Source organism: Suricata suricatta, chromosome 8 (genome assembly GCF_006229205.1).
Source record: "Suricata suricatta isolate VVHF042 chromosome 8, meerkat_22Aug2017_6uvM2_HiC, whole genome shotgun sequence".
NCBI lineage: Eukaryota > Metazoa > Chordata > Mammalia > Carnivora > Herpestidae > Suricata > Suricata suricatta.
Genome location: NC_043707.1, coordinates 129726655 through 129739480, shown reverse-complemented (window position 1 = coordinate 129739480; position 12826 = coordinate 129726655). Strand labels below are relative to the sequence as shown.

Below are 12826 nucleotides of genomic sequence, written 5' to 3'. Positions count from 1 at the left end.
CCCCGGCGCCGCCACGCCCACCGGCACGCACTCGAGCAGGGCAAGGAGGGCGCCGCGCCCGGACCAAGGGAGAGCGGCGAGCGGGCCACCGGGCTGGCCCCCTGGAGCCTGGGAGCGGCGAGGAGCCGGCGCGGCGGCACCGGGCCCGGCACAAGGCGCTGCCCACGCATGAGGACGCAGAGAAGGTGGCGGCGGAGAAGGAGGGCGAGGTTCAGGGCAGGGACGAGGAGAAGGAGCTCCGGACCCATCAGCCCAAGTGAGGGAATGCGCGAGTGGGTGGCGGAGGGGGCCCCTGGCCAGCGAGGGCGCTGGGGGGGTGCTGCTGGCGCAGGGGTCAGGGGTGCGGAGCTGCCCAGCTGTCCCTTTTCAGGTGGCTTGTCCCGTCTTCCGTCTCAATCTCTCTCTGTGCGGTGGTGACAATCCTGCGCTGTTGGGATGACGTGTAAAATTCTTTAAACCGAGTGGGGATCACGTTTGCTCAGGGAATGTCAGTCATTATTCTAAAGCTCACAGGAGGAAAAGAACACATATGGGGAAATTGTTGGGATTAGTTTGGGAGACGTTGGCTTGGGAAGAGTCTAGTGGCCAGGGGGAGGAGAGGGAATTGGAGAGAGCCGGAGGGAGGCCTGAGGAGGAGCTAATGGTAGAAAGGAATAGGGCCAGGCTGGGTGCTAAATGGTAGAAAGGAATAGGGCCAGGCTGGGTGGCCATGACAGCAAGGACCTCCCACCTGTCCATACCAGCTCACCCAGCCTTGTCCCCGGGCTGGGACAGGCTCTGACTCGGACTCTGTGAGAAAGCTGGGTAACAGGCTACGGCCAGCAGTCTCGCCGGAAGCCACTGCTCAGGTCCAGACCCTGTCTTTGGGTGCAGAGTTCTGGGCTGGGCCTTTGGCCGGGAGGGGCTCCAGGTGGAGTAGCTTAGAGAAACACCCTCTTCCAGGCTTCTTCATTCTGCACGGTTCCCTGTTGTATACATATTGTGATGCCAGCCATGCCTGGTCTTGTGCCAGGGGCAGACAGGTTGAGTCGGCCCCATTTGTACTTTTCTGACCTGAGAACATAGAAATATACAAAGTGATAAAAGCCATATGACATACCAGAGTAGCAGGGGGCGTGGTCAGGGATTTATTTGATCTGGATAGGGGCATAAGGAGCTGGATTTTGCAGACTGGCTGGGAGTTTAGGGCTACATCAGAGCCGGAGGGGCATTCTTGGTCGCAGGGAGCCGCACTGTGACCTGGAGGCCAGTGAGATCATGGGTGTGGGCCCCGTGCATGCATTGCCCAGCACCTGTCTATGGAAGGTGGAGAAGCAGCCAGAAAATGCAGACGATCAGCGGAATGCCACACAGATGGGTAGTCAACCCTCAGACCTGAGTGCCACTGTGCATGTCCCAGTGACGCGGACCGGCCTCCTGGGGAGACCACGGTCGTTCCCGTTGAGCGTCTCCCCGTATCCATGGGGCAGGGCCCGCCTGGTGCAGGCCCAGTGTGCTCTCCCCTCCCCCTCTCTACATGGCGGCTGCCTGGGGACAGAGCGTGCCTGTGGGAGCCTGTCGATGCCAGCTTGAGCATCTGGGCCTTGATGTCTCTTTGTTTTCCAGTGTCCCCGAGGAGCACTGTTACCATTACACGCCACTTCAACTCTATTATCCTCCCTTCCAAAAATACGGGCAAGTGACAGGCGTGGTGTTAGGGAGCTGGGGACAGCAGCAGGGGGCAGAACCAGGGCTGCCCCGTGGGGCGTACAGTCTCCTCAGGAGCACAGACCTCAGGACGGTCACAGCTCTTTGTAGTTGTGTGAGAGCCGCTAAGGACCATGGCCCCAGATTCCATGGGGGCTGAGAACTAGCGGGTGAGGAGGAGGAAGTTGTCGGGGTGCTGGTATTCCTACCGACTCACATGCCCCGTGATCCCTGCACTAAGCTCCCCACAGGCCTTTGCCTGAGCCCCTTTTTCTCTCACTCACTCACTCACTCACTCACATGTTCATGAGGTCCTGATCGGGCAGCCACTCCGTGCCTGACCATGAACAGGCACTGAGGGTACAGGGTCAACAAGATGCCGCTCCTGTATTCAGGTCACTCCGTCTTTAGGGACAAGGACAAATACCGTCCCCTCACACTGTGTGGAAGGTGCAGAGACCTCGTGTGAGCACCGAGGATAGAGAAAGCGTCCCTTGGGGAGGGGGCGACACCACACAAGCGGAGCTGACGTGCAAAGCCAAATCGAGGTTTAGGTCTCGAGTAGAGCAGTTGCCACCAAATGCTTGCCCGTGTCTGCAGGGGTGTCCACCAGCACAGTCACGTGTCTGTGCCTGTCACCTCTTGCTCAGGTGCTCTCAGGGCCTGGGAACCAGTGCACCGTGCTGGGCGTGGCAACGGGAGACGGCCAGCTCCAGCTACTTAGGCTTCCCTTCTGTTTGCTTCCTTGGGAGAATGCTTTCCGTGGCCCATCCCTGGCTTCCCTTCCCGTGGACAATAGCGGGTCTGTCTTACCAGACTCCTGGAAAGCAACCCCCTGGTCTGAGTTTTCTCTGGATAAACTCAAGGATCGGCCCAGCGTTCCCACCTGACTTTTGTCCAGCCCCTCCTCCCCAACTGCTTGCATCCACTCATCTGTTTTACTGTCTCTGTAGTTTTGCCTTTTCCTCAGTGTCATAGCGTTGGAGTCATACAGTGTATAGCCTTTGAAGATTGGCTTCTTTCACTTACCTGTAAGCATTTCAGGCTCCTACATGTCTTTTCATGGCTCAGCAGCTCATTTCTTTTTTAGCACTGAATGGTAATTTGTTGTCTGGGTATACCACAGTTTATTTATCCATCTACCTATTGAAGGACATCCTGGTTGCTTCCAAATTTTGGCAAATACGAGTAAAGGTGCACATCTGTGTGCAGGATTTTGTGCGAACTGGTTTTCACCTTCTTTGGGTAAATAGCAAAGGCAGTCATGGCTGTATCACATGGTAAGACTATGTTTCATTTTGTAAGAACTCCCTGCACTGCTTACTCCATTTTGCATCTCCACTGGCAATGTATGGGAGTTCCTGTTGCTCCACATCCCCGTCAGCAGTTGGTGGTGTCAGCGCTCCAGGTTTTGGCCGTTCTAATAAGTATAAGTCATAGCATCACATTGTTTGACTTTGCATTTTCCCAATGCTGTGTGATGTGGGCACTGTTTTCATACACTCATTTGCTATCTGTATTATCCTCCTCAGTGAGGTATCTCTTAAGATCTTTGGCCCATTTTTTAATCTGGTTGTTTTCTTATTTTCAATTTTTAAGTGTTCTTTGTATATTTTGGAAACACTCTTTTATCAGATGTGTTTTTTTTTTTCAAATATTTTCTCCCATCTGTGGCTCATGGTGTTATTTTTCATAGGGCAGAATTTATTAATTCTAGCTGATCCGTTATTTTTTTTGTGGATCATATTTTTAGTGTTGTATCTAAAAAGGATCATCAGAAACAGGGTCATCTAGAGTTTCTCCTATGTTATCCCCTAGGAATTTTATAATTATGCATTTCACGTTGAGTCCAACCAGCCATTTTGACTTAACTTTTGTGAAGGGTAATGTCTGCATCAGGATTTCATTTTTGCATGTGGACATCCAGCACCATTTGTTCCAAGAGACAATCTTTGCCCTGCCCCCCCCCACCCGTTACCTTTGCTTCTTTGTCAAAGATCAGTTGACTCTACTTCCAGGGTCTGTTTCTGAGCTCTCTATCCTGTTCTGTTGCTCTCTTTGTCTGTTTTTCACCAATGCAATGCTATCTTGATCTCTGTAATGTTACAATGAGTCTTGAAGTTGGGTAGTGTCAGACCTGTGACTTTGTTCTTTTCCTTCTGTATCGAAGTGTTGGCTATTGTGGGTCTCTTACTTCTCCATATAAACTTTGGAATCAGTCTGCTGATATCCATAAAATAACTTGATGAGATTTTGATTGGGATTGCATGGACTCTGAAGGTCAAGTTGTGAAGAACTGAGACCTTGACAATATTGAATCTTCCTATCCACGAACATGAAACATTTCCTTCTTTATGTAGCTCTTTGATTTTAGTCATCAGAGTTTCAGTTTTCTATATGTAGATATTGTAGATACTTTGTTAGATTTATACTTTAGAATTTCATTTTGGGGGGAAATAGATATAAATTGTTTATTCTCAAGTTAGTTAGCATGCAGTGTAGTCTCGGCTTCAGGAGTAGAACCCAGGGAATCATCACTTATAAATGACCCAGTGCTCCTTCTGACAAGGGCCCTACTTAAATGCTGACCGCCCATTTACTCCACCCGCCAAGCCCCCAACCTCCATCAACCCTCAGTTCTCTGCATTTAAGACTCTCTTATGGTTTGCCTCCCTCTCTGTTTCTATCTTATTTTTTTTTCCCTTCCCTTATGATCATCTGTTAAGTTTCTCAGATCCCACATGAGTGAAATGTGATATCTGTCTTTCTCTGACTTATTTTGCTTAGCATAATACTCTCCGGTTCCATCCATGTTGTTGCAAATGGCTAGATTTCATTCTTCTTCACCACTGAGTAGTATTCCTCTGTGTGTGTGTGTGTGTGTGTGTGTGTGTGTGTGTGTGTGTGGGTGTGTATGTGTGTGTGTATCACATCTTTTTAATCCATTCATCAGTTGATGGACATGTGGGCTCTTTTCATAGTTTGGCTATTGTTGATAGCACTGCTATAAATATTAGGGTGCATGTACCCCTTCAAATCAGCATTTTTTAATCCTTTGTATAAACTCCTACTGGTACAATTGCTGGGTCGTAGGGTAGTTCTGTTAATGATACTGTGCTTTTAATTTCAAATCCCACTCATTCATTGTTGATAAATAGGAAAGCAATTGACCTTTGTGTGTTAGCCTTGTATCCTGCAACTTTGCTAAAATCACTTTTAGTTCCAGAAGTATTTGTTGCTGTTGCTCTTGATTCTTTTGGTTTTCCATATACATCATCATGTCCTCTGTGAGCAAATACAGTTTCATGTCTTCCGTCTCAACCTACATATGTCTTGTTTCCTTGCCTTGCAGCACGATGTTGAAAAGGGGTGGCGAGAGGTGACACTGTTGCCTTGTACCTCTTCTAGCAATTTTGCCGTTTTATTTTTTTCTTTGTTCTGTTTTATATTTCTCTGGTTTCTTTCCTCTTCTTTTTTTCTGTCCTGTGGGTTACTTGTATGTATTTTAGAATTCCATTTTGATTTATTTATAGTATTTTTGAGTGTATCTCTTTGTCTTGTTTTTTTTTTTTAGTGGTTGCTGTAGATATTACACTATATAAATAAATTATTCTAGTCTACTGGGGTTGTCATTTTACCAGGTTAACTGAAATACACCTCTCTGCTTCCTTCCTGTGTATAAATGTCTCTCCATATATTTAGAACCACATCAGTGTGTGTTGTAACTCTTGCTTCAGCTGTCAAACATAATGTAGAAAACTCAGGAGGAGGAAAGTGTGTTGTCTTTAACCATATTTTTGCTCCTTCTGTTGTTCTTTCTTCTTTCCTGATATTCCAGTTTTCTTCTTTCATAATTTACTTTCTGTTTAGAGGGCTTTCCTTAGTGTTTCTTTCAGGGTGGCTCTGCAGGTGACAAGGTCTCTGTTTTCCTTCATCTGAGCGTTTCTGGATGTTCCCTTCATTCCTAAAGGATGTTTTCACTGGTGCAAATTCTGGGTGGACAGTTCTTTTTTTTCCCCAGCCCTTGAACAAACGCGTGCCTCCTCCTTCTGACCACCATGGTCTCTGTGAGAAATCCACTGACGTTCGACTTGTTTTCTTCCTGCAGGGAAGCTGTCGTTTCTCTCCCGCTGCTTTCAAGATATTTTCTTTGTCTTTATATTTCAGAAGTTGATTTGAATGTATTTTGGCGTGGGTTTATTTAGATTTCTTGTGTCTGGGATTTGCTCAGCTTCTTGAATTTGTAGGTTTGTGTCTTTTTGCCAAATTTGGAAAATTTTCATCCATTCTGTCTTGGAATACTTTAGCTCCGCCCTCCTTCTCTTTTCTCTCCAGGGCTCTGTCAACATGAATGGTAGATCCTTTGTCCTAGACCCAGAGGTCCCTGAAGCTCTGTTCACTTTTTTTCAGTCTGTTTTCTCTCTGTTGTTCAGAATGGGTAATTCCTATTGTTCTGTCTTCCAGTTCACTGATTCTTTCCTCTGTGCCTTCCATTCTGCTGTTGAGCCCAAATATGGAGTTTTTTATTTCAGGTATTGTCTTTTGCAATTCAAAATTTATATTTAATTCTTTATATCATCTATTTCTTTGCTGTCACTTTCTATTTCTTTGCTGAGATTCTCTACTTTTTCATTTGTTTCAAGTGTGCTTTTACTTGTCTACTGAAGCATTTTTAGGATGGGTGCTTTAAAATCCTTTCCAGATAATTCTATCATCAGTATCATCTTGGTGTTGATTGATGGTCTTTTCTCATTCAAATGGACATTTTCCTGATTCTTAGCGATTTTTTTAACTGAAGCCTCGGCATTTTAATATTATGTTATAAACCTCCAAATTTTATTGAAATCTTTTGTTTTAGCTGGTCTGCTGTGACACTCCTCCAGCAGGGGGAGGGTTGAGTGAACAGCTTCATTACCAACAGAGGGGGGTGAAAGCACCTCATTTCACCTCAGTTGGCACCGAGGGGGAGCCAACTCCTTGTTCCTGTCTGGCCTCCACTGATCCCATCCTGTCTGAGAGAGGTGGGGGAGCCTTGTTACTGCTCCTCATGTGACCTCCGTGGACACAGCAGGGCTGGACTTCATTACCCCTGGGTGGTGGTGAAGTCCCGGCTTCCTGTGAGGACTCATTCTGGCAAGTCCAAGGAAGGGACGCCCCGTTACTTCTGGGTAGGAATTGTAGTCCGGGCCGCCCGTGTACTGTTTACTGATCTACTGTGAGCTGGGGTCTTGTTCCCACAGAGTGAGATGGCCATTCCTACTCCCTAGCTGGCTCTCTCCGACCCACCCCTGGAGGGGCTGTATCTCATTACAGTCCAGTGAGGGCACAAGCCTGTGCTCCCCGGGTTTCTGCTCCTCTGAGCCGAGGTAGGACTGTAGTTTTATTCTGGGGTGTTTGGCTGTAGTAGCCTGGTTATCGTCTAGAAGTTTCCTGTCTTCCTAGGCTGCACCTTTCCTGGTCCCGTCATTAGGGAGAGCTGACTTTTTTGGGGGCTTTTACAATCTGTGCCTGTTGGCATTCCTGGGTTGCTGCTTCTCCTGGACCAAGGTTGTATGAGGCATAGAAGAAAACCCAGAAAAGAAAAACATTGTTGTGTTTCCCTTAAGGCACCAAGGTCCCTCACCAATCTGGCTTCTCTCTGCCTCCCAGAATCCTCCTGTATTTGCCTTCTATGTGCCGTCTAGGGGTTTTAGTTGTGCTGGTGGGACGGATGGGGGAAAGCACTTCTATGGCATCTTAACAAGAGTTGAAGTCTTGGGTTCATCTTTATATATGGCGTGAGTTGAGGGTAGAAGTTCTATTTATCCCCCCCACCCGTTCCCCCCTCCCCCCCACCCCCACCCTGCAAGGATGTGCATTTGTTCTGTTGCCATTTGTTGGAAAGGTTATTCTTTTTTCCGTTGAATTACTTGGCCCTTTTGTCAAAAATCAATCAATCAATAAGTGTTCCTTCATTTCAGGAAACCATTCTGGGATCACTGTCTTCAATGTTAGTTCTTTTACATTGTTTTCGTTTTGTTCTTTCAGACATTCCAGTTACAGGAATGCGGATCTACTTGGTGTTTCTTATCACTTTCTCGCTGATCCTTTTGAAAACTCATTTCCTGTTTCATACTCTTTCTCTTGGCTTATTTGACCTCTGTCTTTTTTTTTTTTTTTCTTACTATAATTTCAGTCATGTCCCTTTTCCCTTGGACTTTTTGTGATTTCTGAGACAGTCTTGTCTTTCACTTCATTTCCCAGGTGATTTTTTTTTCAGCTTCTCTCCTGTGTTTGGTCAGCTCTCATCTCTCATTTTGGGTTTTCCATACATTTTTATTTTGAGCTCTTAATCTTATTTGTAGTGATTTACATTGTTGCTGGTTTAATTATATTTAATTCATGTTGGAAAGTTGTGTAGTAGTTTTCCTCTGCTTTGCAGTTGATTTTTGTGGAGTATTTTATATTAGCCGAAATGTTTCATCCTTCCTTTCTTTTTTCTTATGGTAGAAGCTCCGTATGACTGTTGGGTTCCATTTTCTGATAACGAGGAAGTGTGTGTGTTGAATTTTCCTGGACCAGTGATTACCAGCGATTTTAGGGAGAAGAGGGAGGAGCTTGGGCAGCCTACTTGTTTTCTGATTGAAGAGTGCCCTCTTCTGTTAGGACACTGAAATCCAGTCTCTGTACGCTGTGGTGCCTTGTGGAGAGTGCTGTCTAGTTCTGATCTGGTGGTAATACGCCATCCCTGGAGGACCCCCGACCATAGCCACTGGTTTTTCTTTTCCCCCATCACAAAGCCACTGAAGTGTGCTGCTCCCTTCTAAGTGATACTGTTTGAAGTGTCGGAGTTTGGAGGGGACAGCCAAGAAAGAATTCTTGAGATGTCTTTGGGGCAAAAAGGTGATTTCATTACAGCACGGGTACAGGACCCATGGGCAGAAAGAGCTGCACTAGGGTTGTGAAGAGTGACTGATTATATACGATGGAGTTGGGGGAGGTAAAGACAAGGGGAAGATTCCAAAGAGACTTTCACATACTAAAGAGGACTCACAGGATCTGGAAGTATGGCTATTATCAAGTGAAAGTTGTTTTCTCCTCTAGCAAATCATTAACATCAAGACAGTAGGGAGTTCCTGGAGGAAAGCTGTACTCTGTCTGCCTCAAGCATTTGTCAGTGGGCTGCAGGTTATAAGGAAAATTAATTTTGTCTACATTTCCTTCTGCCTTTGTTTCCCACATCACAAGGAGGCCTTTTTCCTCCTGAAGTAGTATCTTGAGTTCATTGCTGCTTGTCCTGTGTAGGTCCTGGGAGTCCCTAGGAGCAGGTTTCTGACCTCAGTCTGCCTCTGGTCGGGGTGGGGCGTGTCTTCTTCGGAGGAACGCTTGTTGATGTGTCCGTGTGTCCCACCATCACCTCGATCCTGCTGTCCTTTGCCGCCTCCGCACAATCCCTGCTTGTAGATTTCAGGGTTCATTTCCCCACTTACATGTAATTACAAGCGTTTCTTATTTCCCGTATGCTGTAAGTATGGAGTGTGGATTATTTTATTACCTTTCCTTGTTGGCCCTGTAGTTTATAGAGGATATGGGAAAACTTGAGTGTGGGCGACGCCATTATTTATGGGAATCAGCCTCTTACCTTCTTAGTTTCTGCTAGATTTGTAGTTGTGGCCACTGTTAAGTTTCTAATTTTCTTCCTTCTTTCTCCCTTTTTCCCTCCCTTCCTCCCTTCCTTCCTTTTCTCCTTCTGTTGACAAACCTTTTTTTTCCCCTAAAAGTTTGTCAAGTTAAATAGACTATCAGAGTCTCAATTTCTGGCTTTCTTGATCTTTTCCATTGTATCTTTGTTTTCTGTTTTGTTGATTTCTGTTCTTATTTTTTCTACTTTCATCTTTATCATAACATTCTTCTTTCCAGTTATTAGTTGGATACTCAGTTCCCGACATTGAAGCTCTTCGACTTTGCTAATATGTTTAAGGCTTTAACCTTTATTCTAAGCAGTGTTTTAGTTGTATCTTACGCATTTGGAAACACCATAGTTTTCTTCTAAATCGTTTCCCAAGTTTCATTATAATTTCTTATTTAATCTATGAGTTATTTATAAGTGTAGTTGTGAATTTACAAATGGCAGAAGCTTCTTTTTGTGTTTTTGTTTATTTTTATTATTATTTACATTTTGGCTGTTGATCTCATTATACCTTTTCATATTTCATCAATTTTTGTATTTTGGATCATGCATTTGCCTCCCCTCCCCCCGCCCCGGTGCTTGAAGAGCTTCTTCTGTTCTAATTCCTTTTAGTGGGGGTTGATAGTGGTAATCTCTCTCCATGTGCTTGAAAAATCTTTATTTTAACATCGTAAAAAGTAGGTTTGCTTTGTACGGACTGTGGGTTAATTCTCTCTGCAGAGTGCAGTCCTCTGTCTCGGGCTCCTGCTGCTCCTGAGGAGACACCAGCCACCACCCTCCCCCCCCCCCCCCCCCATCGCTCTTTCCTGTGGCTGCCTTCTCTCCCGGCTGCTTACAGAAAAAAACACTTTGTATGAAAGTAGAAACTTTGAAAGTAGAGATACAGGTATAATGAGCCCTCATGGTCTCTCATCCACCCTTAAGCAACTCTCCACACTTGACATTACTGTTCTACTCTGTACGTCTCCTTTTTTCGCTGTGCTTTGTGTACACTATTTTAGGTATAACTGTGTGAGCGCCTCTAACAATTAAGGATTTAACAACCACAAAGCATTATTATGCCGAGCAATATTGATAATAATTTCATATTATTTAATACCTGTCCCAAGTTTAAATTTTACCAATTGTCTCAAAAATAACTTTTTACAATTGATTTGTTAGAATTAGGATCCAAGTAAAGTTTACTCATCTGATTTTGTCTCTTTTACCCTATAACAGTTTCCCCCTCGTATTCTATACATAGAATTTATTTGTTGAGGAAATTATGTCATTCGTCCAATAGACTTTCCCACATTCTGGATTTGACTGATTTCATCATGGTGTCGTTTAGTACATCTCTCTGTCCTCCGGATCTCCCGTTAACTGGAAATGAGATCGGAAGCATCCGTGTCCGGTGTTGGCGGCAGTCCTGTGTCTGTAGGATGCTCAACAGCATCCCTGGCCTTTACCCTCCAGACACCAGGAGCACTCTGTGATTTTGATAACCAAACCACATCTATAGACATGTTGCCAAATGTCCCTAGGAGGTTAAGTTGCCCTTGACCGTAAACTATAGATCTAGAGACTTGACTGGAATCCAACTAAACTCTCTGGGGAAGCTTCCTAGGTGGTGGTGTTCGCTTCCTACCGCATTACGTCAGGAGAGTGCATGGTGTCTAGAGTCACAGTGTTTTCCTTCTGCTGAGATTTAGACTCGTCAGTGGTTTTGGCCCGATCCATCCACCGTCAAGTCCTCCGCCAGCCTTTCACCTAGAGAGTTTAGTAGACAGTGCTGTCCGTTACCCAGGTCTGTGATGTCATCAGGTGTCACAAAATGATGAATTTATAATTCTGTCATTCTTTATGAATTTGGTATTTTGACGTTTTCCATGAGGAAAAACATCAATTTTTTGAAATACAGTTTGTATTTCAAAAAAGCAACATACATGCTTAATTCTGTCCCTTTATGTAGAAGTCTTTATTTTTTTAAGTTTATTTACTTATTTTTGAGAGAGAGTGAGATGAGTGGGGGAGGGGCAGAAGCGGGTGGTAGAGGGAGAATCCCAAGCAGGCTCCACGTGGTCAGTGCCCAGAGCTCAACATGGGGCTGTAGTCACAAAACTGTGATATCACGACCAGAGTTGAAATCAAGAGTTGGTTGCTTAACTGATTGACCTACCTGGGCACCCCATGGGTCTTTATTTATTTTTTTCTTTTATTTATGTTTTGAGAGAGAGAGAGAGTATGCGAGTGCAAGTGGGGGAAGGGGCAGAGAGAGAGAGCATGTTAAGCGGTCTCCACACTCAGCATGGGGCCCGACAGAGGACTTGATCTCACCACCTTGAGATCCTGACCTGAGCCAACATCAAGAGTTGCTTAACCAGCTGAGCTACCCAGGTGCCCACGTATGGGTCTTTGAAATAGTAAGTTGGTGCCCAGAAACTCTGAATATGAGCAATGAGGAATTTATGAGAATTATCCTCACCAGTTTTTTTATTTTAATGTGTTTGATGTGTGTTAGCCTCTTTTCAAAAAATTTTTTATGTTTTTTTAAAATTTATTTTTGAGAGACAGAGAGAGACAGTGTGAGCAGGGGTGGGTCAGAGAGAGAGGGAGACACAGAATCCAAAGACACGCTCCAGGCTCTGAGCTGTCAGCACAGAGCCCAACGTGGGGCCCAAACCCACAAACTGCGAGATCATGACCTGAGCTGAAGTCAGATGCTTAACCAACTGAGCCACCCAGGCGCTCCTGTGCTTTAGGCTTTGAACTCACTATTGCTTTCAATGCTCAGATTGTACCAACCTTGGCCATTGGGATTCCTTTAAGGTTGAGTTTTCTGGACCTCACATGCCTGTAGTTGTCTTGGTAGCTTTCTGGTTTTCATCTATGACAACATGTTCCAGGGTTATTATGTACCTTTCATGCCACAGACATGGAGTCAGCCATCTGTCTGAGAAGACCTGTGTGCTGGACTCTGGGTGTTCCTACACATCTCCTTCCTCTTCACCTTCAGCTCCTCTTGGAGGACTGCCTGTGGCCACTTGGGAAGAGGACCGGAAGTGGACAAACAGGAGAGTTTACATCTCCCAGGCAGCCAGAGCCATGAAGGAAGGGGGCCAAGCGTGTGGAAGCCCAGTCCTGTGGCCTCAGGTAGGGACCGCTTAGAGGTCTAATGTAGACCCCAGAGGCCCTGTGGGAGCATCCTGACGCTGCTGTTGCAGGATTTTATCTGAACCTGTACTCTTGCTTGGCCGTTTTCTCTTTCCTGTTCTGTTTCTCTCACTTTCTTCCAGTTCATTCTGGGTGTAATCCGTCACTTCCCATGGAATCTCATCTCCTGGTCCGCTTCTTTAGAACCTGATCTGATACGCTGCGGTTCCGGATGAGAAATGGTATTTATTTAGCAATGTGGTTGTTGCTGCTAGGATTTTATTGCTTCCAGCTTTTCCGGGATATTTTTTTTTTACCTTCTAAAAATTTTAATTAATG

General features: G+C 45.4%; 1 protein-coding gene across 2 annotated transcripts in view; it reads left to right on the top strand.

Annotated features, from left to right (window-relative positions):
* Nucleotides 1-12461, top strand: part of PADI4 (peptidyl arginine deiminase 4) — a 57264-nt gene extending 44803 nt beyond the window's left edge. Inside the window, exon 17 of one of the 2 annotated variants that reach the window (XR_003911747.1) lies at nucleotides 12351-12461. The gene's annotated coding sequence lies outside the window, so the exon portion shown is untranslated. The remainder of the gene's footprint in view (nucleotides 1-12350) is intronic. The other variant, XR_003911746.1, reaches the window with a different exon arrangement.
* Nucleotides 12462-12826: the final 365 nt, after the last annotated feature.